This window comes from Hemicordylus capensis, chromosome 5, assembly GCF_027244095.1.
Source record: "Hemicordylus capensis ecotype Gifberg chromosome 5, rHemCap1.1.pri, whole genome shotgun sequence".
NCBI lineage: Eukaryota > Metazoa > Chordata > Lepidosauria > Squamata > Cordylidae > Hemicordylus > Hemicordylus capensis.
In genome coordinates, this window is record NC_069661.1 from 70,913,090 (window position 1) to 70,932,755 (window position 19,666).

General features: G+C 39.9%; 1 protein-coding gene across 5 annotated transcripts in view; it reads right to left on the reverse strand.

The window, feature by feature from the left end:
• The window catches only part of FSTL5 (follistatin like 5), a 563,532-nt gene that overhangs the window by 421,345 nt on the left and 122,521 nt on the right, over window positions 1-19,666 (reverse strand). The gene's annotated exons all lie outside the window — the stretch shown is intronic.

A 19,666-nucleotide genomic window follows, 5' to 3' on the forward strand; every position in this document is an offset into this window, starting at 1 on the left:
TCCCTGTGAGGCCCTAGAGGCCAGCACAGGGAGGGGGAACCTTTGCAGACCCCCCATGGCCTTTTGGAAAAAATTATATTTAATATAATATAAGTCACTGTACACATATTCAGTTTGGCACTATGTACAGAGAATCAGGGTCTGTGAAATATTAAAAGATTAACGAGCTTGACTTGTATTTTTCAGCTGATATTATGGTAAAGTTATCTGAAAGATGGGTGTCAGATATTTGGACAGGGGGTGCAATTTCAGTGCTTGCCCTAGGCCCTATTTCCCCTAGATACGCCTCTGCCCCCCTGGCCACCCTTAGAACCCTTTTAAAGACAGGATTCCCCTTTGATTGTAATCCTCAGCATAGTCCCTCAAACTGAGTTGAATCAGTTCAACTGAACTAACCAGACTGCTGGTCATTTCGACCAAACTAGTTTGCAGAGCAGTGGTTCAGTTCAATTTCAAACTGAACTGCCCCAAACCAGTTCCGTGCACATCCCTAATACAGACTGCGTACAGTGTACATGTGTACGGATCTAAATGCACATACATATAAGCATGTTATGTTCAATGCATGAACTGTAGTACACTTCCTATCTGCACCATGCATTTGAGGGACCTGTACATAGGTTCACTTTTAAAGTATACACAGTCATTCACACAAAAACATGTAAATTTGTACAAACATCAGTGTGCACATACAGCATAATCTTTCAAAAGGGCTCAGGTAATACTATAATCTGGATATTTTTCTTCTTTGTTGAAGAAAAATGTAAATGGCATTCCCAATCACACTATCAGGTTCCCAAATTAGGTTTGTGTTTAGGTAGATACAAGAATAATCATCCAAAACTTTAGTTTCTGTTTAAAACCAGTATTCAAACCATGAACTGGACACAAAATGAACTCTAAATCTCAGTTTTCTAGAATTAGTTTTCATTATTCTCTATGGACACAGAGGTTTCATTCCTTAGAGATCATTGTAAATAAATAAATGAATGAATTACAAAAATGATAATTAATGCAATTTCTTCTAGTTTCTGTTATTGTAATGGATGTTCAATTTATGTCAAGATTAAATTACATGAGAAAAGGTCTCAAAAGGCTCAGATTCCTTAGACATATGTGCAGTCCCTCAATTCCAATACACATGTTATGCAGATATGTGAAGCTAATTGCTATTTATCATTTTAAATACCTCTTACAATGATGCCACTAATACTGGATTTGATCCATCTTCTCCTCTTCAAATGCTTTCCAGAGCTGAACTACTAAATAAAGTTATTGCCAGGATGCAAACGCTGGACTTTGAAGAAGCAAGATAGAAAAGGTATTGATGCTTTTGAACCTTGGTGCTGGAGAAGACTTTTGAGGATACCATGGACAGCCAGGAAAACAAACAAATGGATCATAGAACAAAACAATCCTGAATTTTCACTTGAAGCACAAATGACCAGGCTCAAACTATCATGCTTCTGACACATTATGCAAAAACCCAGCTTCCTTGAGAAGTCCCTAATGCTGGGAAAAGTTGAAGGAAAGAGAAGAAGAGGAAAACAAGCAGCAAGGTGGATAGACTCGATTATGACAGCAATGAATGCACCACTGAGAGACCTTAAAGGCTGAGTTGAAGACAGATAATCCTGGAGAAAATCTATCTATGTGGTCGCTAAGGGTCGACACTGACTTGATGGCAATCAATCAATCAATCAATCAATCAAGTCAGATCTTAGTAGTAACTTTGTTCCTTCCTTCCAGGAGTCTGGGAGAAGTACAGTTTGCACAAGACAAAATTAAAACAAGCTAAGATACAGTACTGCAAGCTGCTCAGTGTAGAAATACAAATACAAAGAACAGACACTATCTTCCTCTGATCATCAATTCACATCAGTGTTGCAAAGTCATATTTGCATTAAGAATGGTAGTTTATATACCCCCCCCTTAGATTTTGAAATCATTAGACACCTACTATCTATTTCACAATGTCATGCTACATCATGTTATTTGGAAAACAAGGCTAGGTTTGTGAAGTGAAAACAAAGCTGTAGATTTTTAAGTGAATGAGTCTCATATACAAGTGCCCAAATTGTACTTTAACTGCCTAACAAATGCAGTTTAAAATGGTCTTTAACCAAAGCCTAACAAATGGTCTTATTCCTGGTGAATGTTCATGCTTTGTATTTGGAAGCATGAACTGATATTTTTAATTTTTAATTTTAATTTTTAAAAAGTGAGTTTTGTTGAAAGCTAGAATAATGAGGGCTGTTTACCATGAGAAGCCTGACTTGGCTTGTCAACAGACGTGCTAAAAGAGGTGAAGTGCTTAGTGTGACCTAAATTGAACATCTCTAGGCAAGCAGAATGCTTCATTCAAAGTGCTTTGGTGTGGGCAGAGTGGTTCACCCAAATGAATGATTTCATTATTCTCAAATTATTGAGACTGTATAATAAAAATTCCCATCTACGTTTGTTTATGGTTTGTTGCTTTCTAACCCAAATTAGCAAATATTGGCAAATAACCACATTGAGGAAAACACTACTGCATTTTCTTGAATCAGACAACCAAAAGAGTTGAAAGGGACCTTTTGGTCTTCTCCTTCAATTCCCCCTTCCCTGTTCAATGCTGAAAATTCAGGGCTAGAGCATCCCCAACAAATGGCTGTGCAGCCTCTCCTTGATCTTCAAAGAGCGAGAAAAAGAGCCCATCTAGGCAATTGTGCCACACCAAAATCAGAACCCTGCAGTACCCTACTCAAAACCTTCCTTAAGTATGATGAGGAGCCATTGATTAACACTGTTTGAATATGGTTTTCTAACCAGCTAACTCTGGGCTTTAGCTTTCCTGACACTGTACCCACAGGTCTAGGCTATTCATCTGAATTCTTTCTTGGTTACCTGTCTAGGACTGCTCCTATTACCACTGCACGGCTTAGCGACATTGTCCAAGATTGCTTGCCTGCTACTGTTGCTGCCTTGATAGCATGGTCTGAGAATGCTGAGCATCCACCTGCTGATTGGAGGAGATGCCATGGGCCTGTTTGACTAAGACAGCCAAAAGTCTTTGACCTCCCCTACATTAGTTTCTACCAGTACAGCCTCTTTAATCAACTCTTTTGTTTTGATTAGGATAAAGTCAGTCCCCTTGTTCCTTTCTTTATCTTCTGAAACAGGAAGTTGTCAGCAAAGCATATCAGAAATTAAGTGCATAGTAGAGAATAAGGCTCTCCGTATGAGCAGTGTGGAGAGCCGTAAGGGGTTTGGTGGGGAGAATGTGCTTGACCCACTCTCCCCGTACACGAGCACTCAGCTCGCCCTGTTGGTCATCACCACACAATTACCGGCTCCATCTATAGGGGCGGTGGGGATCGGGGCCGCCTGGCTCCCGGAAGTCCCAGCATTCTGGGGAGCCCCCTAATGCCGGAAGACTTGTTGGAGCCTCCAGGTTGGGGGGTCTCCTCATGAGTCATCACAGTGTGGAGCCAAGCCATAGTGGAACACGATCCAGTAAATGGGTTTAGTGGAGCACTTGCTCCGCTAACCTCATTTAAGGGGAGGGGCATTTTTGGAGGTTTGCTGCCGAGAGCTGCGCGGCTCGCTTTGCAGCACACAACCAGGCGAAACCAGGCTAGTCTCCCTTAGCCCGGTTTCTCCTGGTTGTGAGAACAACCTCTTTGTCTCCCAACAGATATCAGAGTAATTCAACTCTCTCATTAGTATTAACCTTTGCTTCCTTTAAACAACTGTAATTTGTGTCCAGAAAGCACCAGCCACATCCTCTCCTTGGTATCATGCTCTATAATAGACTTCAGTTGCAATGTTTGTTTGTTTTTTAAAAATCTTTTTCCATTTAGCTTTACCCAGATGTTTTCCAGAAGGCTACCACATTCACTTGTTTTGGTTTCTGTGCAGGTGTAAATATTTTTGAAATATAATGTTTCCTTCCTTCCCTTTGTTCTACCTAACAGTTATATTCTTCCATGGTTATATTCCAATCCTGAGAGTCATCCCAACAAATCTCAGTTATACTAAAGGTTCACCTCTATGAGCCAATTCATGTGTTAATTTTTTTCACTCTCTTCACTATCACAAGGTAGATCTGCTCTGAGCATTGTGATGAATGAAACCCATGGGCCTCGTTCACAGTAATTTCTATAATTTCCATTGCAGCAAAGTGTATTTTCCAGATTATGAGAGATGTCATGGATAAGATCAATGAGCTCTTAAATATTATACTATCCACATGAATAGACAATTCTTGTTAATAAAGAAAAGGGCCAAAATGAATCCGAGAACCTTTACCATGTATGGTTTGACTAGTGTAAATGCCAGCTTGCCTGGGTCAAGCAATATCACTTCTCAGTGATACTAGACCGTTAAGCTTTTAGAAATTGAAAGGGCTGGCTCCTGTTCTAGAGCAGGCCTGCATAACTTTGGTCCTTCAGCTGTTGGACAACAACATCCATCTTACCTGACTGTTGGCTACTGTGGCTGATGGGAGATGTAGTCCAACAGCTGGAGAAGCAAAGTTGTTCAGCTCTGTTCTAGAGTCTATACCACTGACATGCCACTGTCAGAACTGAGCCACAGCAAGTCATTGAGCAGTGACCAGGACATCAAGTCAAATACCAGATCCAAAGCACACAGCAAGAAGCAGTAAATGTTGTAATTGCCTAGGCAAGCCCCAGCCTGAAAGGGAAGTCTTCCTGCTGAGGAAGAATCAGTGGCCGAACTGTCTGGTAGAATTGAGTACTTTTTTAAAAAAGATATTAGCCACAGAGGTAGGATCAATCGATGGAACTTAAACAGAAACCCAAATCTGTGCGAAATCAAGCACAGCTGTGGCTTATCTGAGTTAAACTAGATTTTTGTGGCACAAACATTTGCAGGCAACAACCTATTTCATTAGATTCGGTGCTTTTCTTTTGCTGCTGCTGCTGCTGCTGCTATATAACAACCATTATTTTACAAATTCAGTGAATACATACCCTTTGGAGGAAAAAAGGTACTCTACATAGTACCTTACTCTTTGAGCAAACATTTTCCCCTTGCATATTTCTTCACATTGCCCTACCATTCTCATAGCAAACATACAGGAACAGAACCATCTGAGCCTCTTTAATTCAGTTAATTCTAATAATGAAATAACCTCATACACTGTTATCTTTAGATCATTAGGGGATTTGCAGACAGTATCTCATGAATGCAAACAAGATAATTATACAAGTGCAGCTATCAAGTAGCCCATTTCCCCCCAAATAATACTGATGGGCACATGCATATTCAACAGAATGCAAATATTGACTTTTCTAGTAGGAACCCGATCAGATTGCTAAAGTATCTGATGGGAGAATGTGATCCCCTTATGGGGGAAAAGTACTGACCTTCATGCCCTGTGTGGCTAGCATGTAGTCAGCTTGCATTTAAGATTCTCCTAACCTTTAAACAGTTGCCACAATTGGAAGAATGAAGTAGGCATCTGGAAAAGGGCAGTCTCTGTCAGTACAAGAAAGGGCTCGAAAGAAAATAAACAGACTTCATGTCTCATAATGTCTCTCCAGAGATGCAAAGATAGGATAACGGCAGGTTGCAATTGACTGCTCCAAGCCACAAGCCAACACACAAGAACTTTCTCCTTTCAGAATAAGTAAAGATTATGATTAAAAGGTCACTAAAGCGTACACTCTCTGATCAATACAGACAGCAACTCTACTGGTTCATTCAAATGCATGCAAACATTTAACATTTCAAACAGGCACTCGCCAGGCACGCATGCCATCAGTTACATTTCTTCCATTACAGCATGTTTCACACAGGTCGTACTATGGTAGAGTAGCTACTATGATGGTAAATATTTCAAAGCTGTCAACAGTAAATCTAGAGGAATACAATTCTCCTCAGAAGTGCATTTTCTGTACATCTCCGAAGCTCTCCTCTCCAATATTCACAAGCAAAGTAACAGTCAAGGATGAAGGCACAGTAGATTTTCCATTATTTATTACCTTCAGAAGGCATCTGAAAGTATGTTTCCTATGAAGACATAGAGAAAACCTTCAATGTTTAAAAAACATTATATTACACTGAAATATAGATTGCAATACTTACTCCTCTGCCAGGACCAACCTAAGGAGACCCTTTTGGAGGAGAGAGGAGGAAGAAGCAGCTCCAGCCAGGACCACAGTCTCAATGAGAGCCCTCAAAGCCCCTGAACAGCCAGAGGTCACCTCTCCTACAATCTCCAAAGGAACAACCTAGGAATTTGGAGGATTCAATGCACCCCGCAATTGGTCTCCTGTCCCATTCCTGGGACTCCCCCCCCCAATCTTTCCCAGGACCAGAGCTAACAATCAGAACTGAACTCCAGCACTGGAGATGTAGAACATGCCTGGTTGTGCAAGTCCTTCCTTGCAATGCAATTACTTGCAGCACAGGCACCTGGCTCTCATATAATTCTTCCATTAATTCCCTGACCTTCACTGGTGCAGAAAGAAAGCTTAGGGTCTCGCCATAGAGCTCATCCTTCTTAGGGTCTGCTCCAACTCCAGTCATTGGCTTAGTTTTCACTCCTCCATGTTCCTGACTTCATTTACTTCTCAGTCTTGGGTAGCACCCTTGGGTGCTAATCTGGCTTTAATGCCTACTACAGTCCCTTCCTCACCCTGCCAGCCTCCTCATGGACATCCTTGAATTTCTCGTACTTTCCTGACTAATGCAGAAATACCAGACCAGACAAAGCCCCCGTGTATGTCCACTGTATGCACAATGAGCTCTTGTGCATATGCATGTTCCCATTCCATTCAATCGAAACAACTACATCTGTTATTTCTGTCTGTGCCTGTAGAGCAGTGAATGAAGTGAATGTGGGGGAAAATCTATACAGAATTCCATGTATTTATGAGGGTATTTGTGTTCAAAAGTTATTGTTAGATCAGGGTTTGGAATTTCCCACAATATTTCCAATATATATTCTTACAAAACCAGAATATATTTATTAAATTAGGATTATGTACTTATAAAGTTTGAGTTTGTACTGTATTTGGAGGAAAGACTAAGGGAAAGCTGTTCTGTTGCTCCTATTTCTCAAATGCAATCAAAATTAAATTCATCCTCCATTCGCATTTTATACCTGCGATTTAAGAGAAACAGTACTATTTTATGGGCAGCAGAGGTGAGGCTGCTGTCCAATGAGAATAAAAAGTCCCAAATCTTAAAGTGTACATATCTTTGCCCCTATTTGACAGATCTGTATTGTGCCTCAAGTTCTTTCTTTCCCTATCTCATAGAATAATCCAGTGACAGATTTCACACTTTTCTCTCTAGGGTTTCTTCCTGATAGGACCTTCTCAGAGTTAATAGGCCCACAGCCAAAGTGTATTATTTATTTATTTATTTATGTGATTTTTATACCTCCCTTCCAAAATGTTTCAGGGCGGTTTACAATTAAACAACAAAACCATAAAATCAGTTAACAATTAAAACAACAATTATAAAACAGATTAAAACAACAATTAACAATTAAAACATCATAAAACAGCAATTAAACAATCACAACAATTAAAAAACCCTGAAAACCAGTTTACAACATTAAAATCAATACAATTATTTTAAAACCCTGGAAGGAGAGGCCAAAGAGATGGATTTTAAGGGCTCTCCTGAAGGCCAGTAAAGAATTCATATTGCGGACTTCTTCCAGGAGTGCATTCCACAGCCCAGGAGCAGCTACAGAGAAGGCCCACCTCTGAGTCATCACCAGACGAACCGGTGGTAACTGGAGGTGGACCTCCTCAGATGACTTTAATGTGCGGTGGGGATCATGCAGAAGAAGGCGCTCTGTAAGATAACTCAGACCTACTGTAAGCCATTCAGGGCTTTAAAGGTAATGACCAGCACTTTGTATTTTGCCTGGGAACATATCGGCAGCCAGTAAAATTGTTTCAAAACAGGCATAATATGGTATCTCCAGGTTACCCCAGAGACCAGCCTGGCTGCCACATACTAACTAAAGTTTCTGAACTATATTCAAAGGCAGCCCCTCATAGAGGAACTTTCCCTAATGTACTTCCAGAGGAAGCTGGAATCCATTTTTAGCCTACTTACCTTAAGGAAAGTATGATTATGAGATCACCCAGCTTTCTGTGTGTGTCTCCATATGTATGTGTTTCCCTATCAACTTCGCAATGCCTGGACCAATTTGAACCAAACTTTGTATAGTTGTAGGAATACATAGGGACACCTCAACAGCAGTTTTTGATTATGTCATACACCCCAGTTCAAGATAGTGGATGCATGAATGTTTGAGGTGCAAGTTGAGGACTAACTTGTGAACCACCTCACCAGTTTGAACCAAATTTGGTACAGTTGTAATGACACATAGGGACACCTCAACAGCATACTCTGTGATGATGTCATTAACCCCAATTCAAGAAGGCGGACATCTAAATGTTTGAGACACAAGTGGGATACATTTTTACCAGAATTACTACAGTTGTAGGGTCACCTCAGTGGCATAGTCTGTGAAACCATCCACCCCAATTCAAGATGGTGGATGCGTGAATGTTTGAGGCACAAGTGGTCAATCTTGGGAACCACCTCATCGAATTGAATGGAGTTTCTTCTAGATTCTAAAAGCCAACCAAATGCATTTTGACCCACAATGGCATTCCTCAGTTGATATTATTATAGAACAAAGGTCTCTTTGTAATAATTTCTTTATGACCCAATTTAGAAGAAATTTCTTTCAGAAAGTTATTTCAGACACTCATGAGATGCTGTGTGGCTGTTCTGGAACTGATGGATGTATCTCTGGAGTATCACTAGTATGTGGACATTTCTGGATATTACACACTAGCATTTATATGACAGGAACTTTTGGGGATTTTATTAATTTCATTTTCATCAGGTTTTTAATGAGTAATGGTGTACAGTTCATGATTTCAAATAGTGTTTACATGATCTATATTAAATGTGACACTGTATTTTTTTTGAAAGTTTGATGGATTTTTAAAATAATATTTATAACATGTTTTATACTAATGTCATTATCTCAGTGCTATCTTCCAGCTATGCGTTTGCATACTGTTTTTACAGATGAGGCTCTGGTGACTACTGTTTTACTGTACCATGCTTATTGCATTTGGTATTTAAAAACAAAAAGTGCACGAATTTGAAGATGGTAATTATCAATTAAAATTATAATGAAAGGAAAGTAGGTGGATTAGTTATTATCAGAACATCTTGTTTCTATTTTGATTTTACTGTGTATTTAATTGTTGCTGTTGTAAGCTGCCTTGAGTACTTCTGAACATGGCAGAAAGACAAGGCATAAATTGTTTTAATAATAATAAATCTTAATAATAGGAGCAATTAATGTAAAGACACTCAAGACTTCCAGCATCCACAACACCAGATTCAACTTGATGCTTAAACAAGAACAACAACAAAAACAACCTCTATCCCTTTCTGGCAGCATACATTTAGTTGGTTAAGGACTGGTTGGTTGGTTGATTGGTTGGCTGGCTGGCTGAGGGATCAATGGGCTTCAAAATTGGCTGTGATCTTGCCAAGTCACTTTAGGCACAATTCCCTACCTTGTGAGGGAAACTGCCCAGTGTGCTTAGGGAGAGGATAGGTGAGTAATAGTCGTTAGTGCAGCCTGTGTAGCTCAACTGAAGGCCTTTTGTTGACTCATCAACTACTAAGGATATCCCACCCCTTGGAACAGTGATGGTTGGCCAAGAGCCAACACTATCAGAGCAGAACTGAGTGAAGATTGCTCTCCTGCAGTCCACATTTGTCATTTAAAAGGAGGCCCAGTTCAGAAGAAAGTCATTGCAAATTTTGTTTTCCTTAACCTACCTGCTAATTTCTTCTAGCTCACTATTCCCCCCCCCCCTCTGATGGTTGAAAATACTGAAAATGAATTTTTACCAGGTGGGGCCAGGGCTTTCAACTTCCTCATAGCAAAGTGTTCTATGCATCAATTGATTGGTTCAAGAATTAATGTTGCTTTGCATTCATATTGCCACAACTGGTGCTTGGGCACAGGTTAGTGACCACAGTGTGGTGAGCAGGTAAACAAAGGGTGGGTTCCTCTTGTGCCCCCATGGAAGCTTTAAGAGGTCCTGAGGGTTTGGGCACACAGATCTCCTCACTATGGAAACTGACTGCAAGTCTCATCTCCAGTTTAGGAATTATGGGCATGAGGTTTAATAGGCCACTTTTCCTTCCTGGCTAACAACCAGAAGGCAGGCTGAATCAGTTTCACTTGTTGGCTGCTAGCAACATCTCAGCATCCTTGCCTACTTTATACCAAATTCTTGGACAATTTAAGTCATCCAGTTATGCCCTATTTTCAGCTCAGCCCAGTATGTGGTTCATGTCTTCTCTTTCTCCTCTGCTCCCCAATTCAGACATAATTTAAGTTTTTCGGCAAAACACATTTTAACACTGTTTCAAGACATTGTTATAATTTCTCCTTCATATTCATTCTAAATTCGCAAGCCACAAGCATTATGTAAGCAATCTCCTTAGCTATTAGACACATTTCTGAGATTTGAACTATAAATTCTGAGGCATCTTCCTAAGAAACCACACCACAATAAACTGTTTGCAGGGAAATTTATGGGATGCTTCCTGATGCTTATGATCACTGAACACTGAAACATTCTGGCAGTAGGAGAGGTGGAATATTTTCTATGGCTAGTTGACAAAGCGCAAGATTTATAACTCTGTTTTGTTCAAAAGAAGCACTGAAAAGCTCTCATCATCTTTTGCAGGGGATTAGGAAAAATATGATACCCTAGTACTTCCTGTGACAGGGCCAGATCAGCTCTGAGATCAGCTTGATTTGCAAGGAAAGAATGCAATAGCAGTGCTTCTGCTTGAAAGAGTTGTATACACCTGCATCAACATAAAGGTCTGTGTTATTTCAGTTGGGGCAAGCCACCCTTGTAGCTGTGCCATAGGGTACTAGAGAAGCAGCCTTGTGTAACAAATAGCAGCTTGAATACCACAACTGGCTAAGAAGCTGTGATAAGCTATAATGATGCTTAGACAATGTGCAAAGTTATCAACAATGACCCAGTTAACAACGTGACTGTGAGCAGACAATCTATAAGTACTGTATATATATTTATCTAAAGTAAAGTGTGCCTTTGAGCAGAGCCCTGTGGTTGTCTTTTATAGAATACAGGTGGGGTTTACCCAGGGGCACTCTTACCCCTGGACTGCGGGGCTGAAGTCCAGGGCCTCCACAGCCCCTGGGACCCCCCAAATCCTCTTTAGTCTGTCCCGAGTGGAGTGGTCACCCAGCGGAGCATGATGATGCTTAATTTGCAGGGTAGGGAGGCCTCCAAAGGCCTCTAGGTCCAGGCTCCAAAATTACCTAGGTGCACCTCTGGGTTTACCATTGCCATCTCCCGTGCAGTATGAGATGATGCCTCTCAGCATCTTCCTATATCGCTGCCACCTGATATGTTTCCCATAGTCTGGGAAACATACCAGCGGAGATTAGGACCAGCAACCTCTGGCTTGCAAGTCAAGTCATTTTCCCGCTGTGCCATTAGGTGGCTACAAGTATATAAATAGAACTTTCTTTCAAATCCAGGGTTTTCTTAGGGTCACTGTGCAGTAGTCCCAAATACATCTGTAGTGATGGTAGGGCTTCAGGCGAGGGCTAGGCCTCACTCAGAGCAACTGCTGGCAGGCTAGGCCTTTCCTAACAAGGGGGAAAGCACGGGAAATGCAAAGCATAATGACCAATCCAAAGGACTGGATGGGAACTACACACTCAATCATCGACTGGAAAAGATGAAAGGCTTTGCTCTGCTAGTTAGTCTGTCCCCTGAGGAAGTGGTGGGCTGAGAGCTGCTGGGCAAACGGGAAGGCCATAGGCAGTGTGTAACAAGTTAGGAGCAGTTCAGGTATATGCGTGAGGGAACGTATATTTTATTCTTTCCTGTATTGCTTGGGATCCAAGTTGGCAATTTAATGAAAACTCTCTCTAACAATCTGTTTTATGAAAAGACAGTTGTTCTTACTGCATACCTTTTTCATTTAACCTAATAATAAATCCTTGTTGCTGAAGTGTGCTGCTCTTCATTTTGGGTCTGCTGTAGTCACGCCTTTGGAGGCCTAGGACTACTCAACCTTTTGCGGGGAGGGTTTTGCCACTTTAAACTACCCCAGTAATCTTATGTGGAAAGAGTGCTTTGTCCCACATTAAAATAAAGTGGATGGTGGCGTGGCAGCCTACTGTGAAGCCCTTACAGACAAGGTTTCAACCCCAGTGAACTCCCCCCCCCACCTTTCCAGCTCTGGTAGGAGTCATGACAACATCCCCATTCATTTTAATGGAGGACTCAGATGTGCATTTGCATTCATTTGTGCTGAGGGAGGTGACTTCAACACTGAGTGAGACCCAGATCAGAAAGTCTCACCCCATTACCATCTCAATTACCTTTAAATTTGGGTAAAGTTTTAAGTGAGGTTGGGAGGCAGAGGGAGCTATAATGCTGCATTCCATGAAAATAAATTGTGTTTGGAGAGCTTGGGAGTTATGGCTTTCTCTGCTTTCTAGTTAGATTCAGGAGGCAGAGGAAATGAACGTCCCACGCTCCCTGGCAGGAAGTGACATTCAGGGCCTTTATTTCCAGTTGAGAATGAGTCCTCATGTCTCTAAGTGAGTCTTCTCAACCATCAGAACCATCCGAAATGCCATTCTCCTTTTCAAGGGGATTTTTTGTTTCTTAACTTGGGAAGTGAGGAAGAGACTGGAAAGAAAGAGACTTTCCCATTTGAACTGGAAGGAAATGGCAGATTTCCCATTTCCCTCTCTGCCTTTAAAGCATTCACCTGAAAAGCTTTGGGAAAACTTGAACAGATGACTAATCTTGCAAAGAGGAGTTCTCCCATCAGTAATTCGTGCAAATGGATCTTTGATTTCTCTGAATTGAGCTGGAAGAGCCTATGCATCAGGCATACACATCATGGCTCTGAAGCAGAAAAACCATGTTTGGGATCAATGTGCCAGACTGCAGCAAACCATCATAATTATAAAGGCTCTGAGTCTGACATAGCATGTTCTGTATTTCAAAGTCTATATGACAATAGCTTTAAATTCAATTATTTAAGCAGCTTGTCCATGAAATATTGCTGGAGTTTCCACTGTAAAAGTAAACTATCCTTCCTTATATATTTCCATATGGTTCACTATCTATACAAATTATGAGCCATATTAGCATGCTGCTCAAATAATTTAAGTTTGCAGGGGAGATGCAACAAAATAAATACTCTAAAATACTGGATAATTTCAGTAAGGTTTATTAACATTTCCCCAGTTAAAGCAATGAACTTCATTTGTCCTGGAAAACTATAAAGCAAACGAAATATATCACTGCTTATCATTAATAAAGACAGCCTAAGTTAATACCGCATTCAATTTACTATCCTTTCCATCTAAAGAAATTATTAGAAGTCTTATTTCTGCAGTGGTATTAAAGTGTGCTGAAAAAGAAAACCACTAGAGAATATGTTTAAGGACGGTTTGTTTAGAAACACTTAAACATATTCCCTTCAAGTTTTATGGTTCCAAACTAGTTCTGTCAATTTTATTTACCTTCTTACAATTTTAGCTATGGGTACCTCTTTTATTTTTAGGTGTTTGATGACTTAATTATAAGTAATAGGAGGGATTTTTCATTGTTTGTGAGGGGAGAAGGTCAACAAATTGCTAATTAGATCATATTGCAAGCTACATAAACGAACCTCTAGGGATCAAAATTATGATAGCAGAATATTATTTTTATAGGTTTCCCCCATTTGTGGTGCATTTTAGTGGGCAATTATCCTTAAAGCGATGAAACCACAGCATCTCATTTAATTGGATGGAATCAATGTGTATACTAATTAGATCCTCCTTAACATATGTCATATGAAATGATTTTTCTGCCATTTGAATCTTAAAAGATGTTAGACTTTACCCTATATTGTATGGAAATTTCTTTTCAGCTCTACAAATGCCACATATGGGAGCTGAAGAAATATGCCTACTGTTGATAGTATATATAATAATATTAATGCAATTAAAAATATCTTCTTTACACAGACTTTTAAAAATACTTATTCTTTATTATGGAAGCACTTATGTCAGGGGGCAGGAGTTTTTAATCATGGTGCATGTAATGTTTAGTATAGGGAGTGTTAACTTCAAATGGAACTGATTTGTTTAAAAGTATAACAGCAACTAAGGCTTAGGCCTCTAACCTGGAGAGTTCACCTCTCTCTTGGGAATTCTCTTCCAAGGAACCTTGTGAGAGCAGCTCCATTCTTACCTGCCTGGAGTTAGTCAAAACATTTCTATTTCATTAGGTGTCCAAGGGCTAAGGCAGACTGATTTTTTTAAAGTATATTATTTTATTATATTATATATCCTGCTTCTCCTCCAAGGAGCCCAGAGTGGAGTACATGGTTATGTTTATCCTCACAACAATCCTGTGAGGTAGGTTAGGCTAAGAGATACATGACTGGCCCAGAGTCACCCAGCAAGCTTCATGGCTGAACTGGGGATCTGAACTTGGGTCTTCCCGGTCCTAATCCAACCACTACGCCATTCTGGCTTAGTAAGATTTTCTTGACAGTAGTGGATTGGCCCATTAGGCACTCAGGCAATCTGATGGGCTAATGGGGACAGGGCTGCACTTCTGAAGAAATATAAGGAATGGGGCCATTCAAGAGTGTTCTATGAGGCGTTCAAATTTTTTAAATAAGGAAGAGTAAGAAGAATTGTACCTAACAAGGACCAAAAAGAATTTGTAGCCAGAGACAGCAAGGATTGACTGGTGAGCTCTCCTGGAACTTTGCCAGATGGTGATTTTACTTTGGAAGGGCAGGTGTGCATCACATATTGTCCAGATTTATGTTGAAGTCCCTCCAAGCTATCGGGGATCACTCCATACATGATTCGGGTTTTTCATTGGGCATTGGAGATAAGCGGAATTTATGTTCGGGGTAAAAAATTCTACTTTTTGCATCAAGTTTTTGGCAAATTTAAAATATCCAATATGCCCCATAACTCGCAGTATTTCACTCTGCATGGGAGATGGCAATAGTAAACCCCTCCTGTATTCTACCAAAGACAACCACAGGGCTCTGTGGTCACCAGGAGTCGACACCAACTTGATGGCACACTTTACTTTTACTTTAATCCCTCAGTAAAGCCTGCTGTCTGGGAAAGGCCCTGAAGACCATGATGCAGGCCAAGTAGTTGGACTAGTCCTTCCCTGACCCAGTATGTGAAACTGGGGGACAGCACAAGCAAGAAAGTAAAGGTTTCTTCCCAGCAGCTAAAGCTTTTCAGTTCCTTCTGTACCAACTGGTTGGTGGTTGAATGCGAGCTGAACTAAATACTAAATAGCTATACCTCTCCTCTCACCCTCATGCAACACATATCTGTTGTGCATCTCTGCCTCTCTCATCCTGAACACACATCAAAGGCCCATCCCTCATCCTGAACATACACCAAAGGTCCATTCACTTATGTGAAACACTTGTTCAAGCGTATAGTGTATACAGGTACAGATCTGTACACAGGTACAGAAATTCACATGTTATTTTGAACACAGGTACAGAAGTACACTTAATTTCTGTACCCTGCATTTGAAGGGCTTGTATCCAGGTTCACTTTTTAAATGTACAGTCATTCACAGAGACACATGTACGAGCATACAGACATCTGAATTAGGCTCAAGTCGGCAATCCAATGAACACTTATCAATCAATCAATCTTTATTATGGTCATAGACCAGCATAGATAAACACTTATATAAAAGCAAGCTCCACTGAATGCAGTTATTTCTGAGTGAACATGCCCTAGGATTGCACCATTAATTTAGCAACATTTAAAAAAGAAATTTTATGTGAGTTTCCAAAACCGCTGTGTGTGAAGGTGTTTCAATATTAGATGCAATCCTAGTTTAACGTAAATGGTTTTTTCTACAAAATCACTACTACACAGAATTATGGCTTATTTTCTTTCATAAGAGATTAGAAATGGTCTTCCTATATATTGAAAAGTGAAAAATATGACTGACAGCAGCAATCTGATTAGTGTCCATTCTAAAAAAGTGATCTAAATAATTACTCACCTTTTAAAACTCCTAGGCAAGAAAGGTTGCATTCAATCCTTGCAAAGCCTCCTTAGAAGCACTAGGCTTTAAGCATAATAAAAACAGACAGCTGGGTCCACCCTTTATGCTAATGTGCCACAAAACTTTATTAATCTGACCTTTGGAAAGAAATGAGAAATATAGTGGTGCCCCGTCATAATTGTTAGTGGCAGACATTTTAGCAGTATTTAATTTGCACTTCACTTTAATATCTGCTCCCAGCTATGGTGTAAGAATTAATAGGACCTGGCACTCCCTGTAGCATTCCAATGCAGCACTGACAAACTGGTAGTTTTGAAGCAAACAGTAACATGGCCTGAGTGGCTAATAAAATGCATCACCTAACCCTATGCAAAGCCTAAAAGCACACAATGAATACAGTGATTGTATTCATCTGCATCTGTATAATGTATGCAGGGCAGAAAAGAACAGAAAGGAACAAAAGGAAAAAGAACACTCATTGGACTCACATTTAAAAGTAACCCAAGTTTCAATTGTTGTGGTTTTTTAATTCATTCAATTTCTATACCGGCCTTCCAAAAATGGCTCAGGGTGGTTTACACAGAGAAATAAATAAATAAGATGGATCCCTGTCCCCAAAGGGCTCACAATCTAAAAAGAAACATAAGGTAGACACTAGCAACAGTCACTGGAAGTACTGTGCTGGGGGTGGACAGGGCCAGTTACTCTCCCTCTGCTAAATAAAAGAGAATCACCATGTTAAAAGGTGCCTGTTTGCCAAGTTAGCAGGGGAGCAACCTTCTAGCATAAATATAATTGTGCATAAATATATCCTGTGAAGGCAATGCAAGAAGTACCACTCCAAGGAATGGAACTCCAAAACATTGTCTCTGAATTATGCCAATAAGAAAAAGGACAACAGAAGCGGTATAGAAGTGTGTTAAATAAATAAAATAAATAAATAAGCACCATCCACCACAATCCCATTAAGGCTTTCCTCTACATACAAAAATGTTTATAAGGAAAAGTGTAAGAATGTGTTGCTTTTGTAAACCATTTGCTATTTTTATACACCAACCATTATACTACATCCCATCCAGTGTTCCCTCTAAGGCGTGCGCATGTGCATGCACTCACAAGTTTTTTATTGTCCACTCGAGATGGTATAAGGGCGATAAAATACGCATTTCCACACTTCAAAGCTTTTTTCACCTTCTTTAATGTGCAATTGAACTTTTAAAATTTTAACTTCCAATTGTGCATTAAAGAAGGTCATTGAAAAAAGCTTTGAAATGTCCACTCAGTTAATTTTATATCCCGCTCAGGTTTAATCAGGTAGGTCCCACTCTGAATGCACGTGTGCACACACTGCCTTGTCTGCTCACAGATGAAAAAAATGAGAGAGAACACTGATTCCATCACATGCCTTAAAATACTGGGCAAGTCTCACAACACAGCTATACTTTAATTCTGCTGAGAGACTAGTATTGAAAAGCTGCTCCAAGCAGTAGTGTAGTAGTGTACTGGAGAGGCGGGGGTATAAATATTTTAAATAAATAAATAGAGACTGAAGAAGCAGCAGGGAGGAAAGAGTGCTTAATTCTTTCACCCTCCCAAACCTAAGGATGCAAAATCACCGTTTTCAATCCTGTGGAATGAAATGTTGCTGGAAGTGCAGTCTGAAGCAAAGAAATAATGAGCAGGAACACATTAACTGCTTTTCCTCTCCTCTGCCTCACAACTTCTCTTCAAATTCCCACCTCTACATTGCTTTTCTTCATTTTTAAAGGGTTTGCAACCATAACTTGTAATTGGTGCCATACTTCTAAAAGGGTAGTCATTGTTGATATCAAAGGAACTTCCTTATATATATTTTTTGAAACCAGAACAGGTAAATCAAAGAATCTAAAGATGGAAAGGAAAAGACCTACCATATTTATCCAAAAGTGAGAGACAATGAAAGGCAGAAACACAAAAGATAAGAATTCTATGAAAATACTGGATGTATCACATGCTTTTTGCTACCTCTTCACCCAAGTTTTTCATTTCTTAAAAATTTTAAGGTTTTTAGGTGATTTTTAAATTAAATTGTTTTAAGTTTTTGTATATATTTTAACTTGTTCTATTCTTTTGTTAACCGCCCAGAGACAAAAGTTTGGGGCGGTGTACAAATTTGAATGAATGAATGAATAAATAAATAAATAAATAATCCTTGGTGTATAATTACTCATAGTAAAGGGGAAATATACATCCACAGGTCAAAGTGACTATGATTTGGGGGATTTTTGTTTTCCCGTTTATGAAATGACTTAATCCGAGTCATCTGAAACTTTACTCCGCTGGCACAACACTCTGTATTGCTTGTAAACTCCTTTTTTCCCTGCTCCCAAATTGGAGCAGATAAATTTTGCTATTTTTAGTCACCTAATGGCACAGCGGGGAAATGCTTGACTAACAAGCAGAAGGTTGCCAGTTCGAATCCCCGCTGGTACTATATTGGGCAGCAGCGATATAGGAAGATGCTGAAAGGCATCATCTTATACTTTGTGGGAGGAGGCAATGGTAAACCCCTCCTGTATTCTACCAAAGAAAACCACAGGGCTCTGTGGGCACCAGGAGTCGAAATCGACTTGACGGCACACTTCACCTTTAGTCACAATGCAACCTTCTACTATGAAACACAATGTAAAATAAAAATGTCAATATTTGACTTGAATTACACAATAAAATTCTGAATCATGAACTGCAACTATAACCAACTTATCTATCAAACCTTTGTGTTCATAAATCATGTTTGGAAATTTGTTCTTCCCTAACTTTATCTTATGGGACTTTGTCTCTGAGGAGTGATATTTTGTGACACACTCTATTTTGCCTATGCGGTTTTGGTTATGTGCTAATCATTCACTGAGGGCATTGCTCAGCCCATCCTAAAGCTTCTTTGATTCCAAGGCTGTGGACCTGTAAAAGAAATGTTTCTTCAAAAAGTTCGTTATTCTACAGCAGAAGAGATTCTGTTTTGCATCTTGTGTGTCCTCTGGAGACCTCTTAATACTCTTGAGGCCAATCAAGTATGCTTGTTTTTAAAGGTGGCATCAATACCCTACCTATTTGGCTTATTAAAGCACTTCAAAAAAACTTTTAAGAATCATAAAGACAAGTTTCTTTTGAGCACTGTATGTGTGCACAAACACAGTGTCTGTTCCACTTGTTTATAGAACAAGTCCCTTGACTCTGATGCCTAACTAATCTGCTTTCCCTGAGAGAAATCTCCAGGGAGTGATTTAAGGAAACTCAGGTGCCATCCTTGTGTTGATCAGATGGTGTACCTAGCTGTCTGCACAGTGTAAGCTGACACTTCAAAACTCCACAGTACTGTCAGCAATTCTCTCTCCAATTAGTATCTCAGATTATGCAGTATTGTTGTCCGGCTTCTGTATACGAGCACTGAAAGGTTGTTGGAAATCTCAACATGTTAGGACTAGCTCTTTTATATTAAAAGTCACACACCTTTTTGTAAAAATAATAATCTGAAATTAAGTAGGAACTTGCAG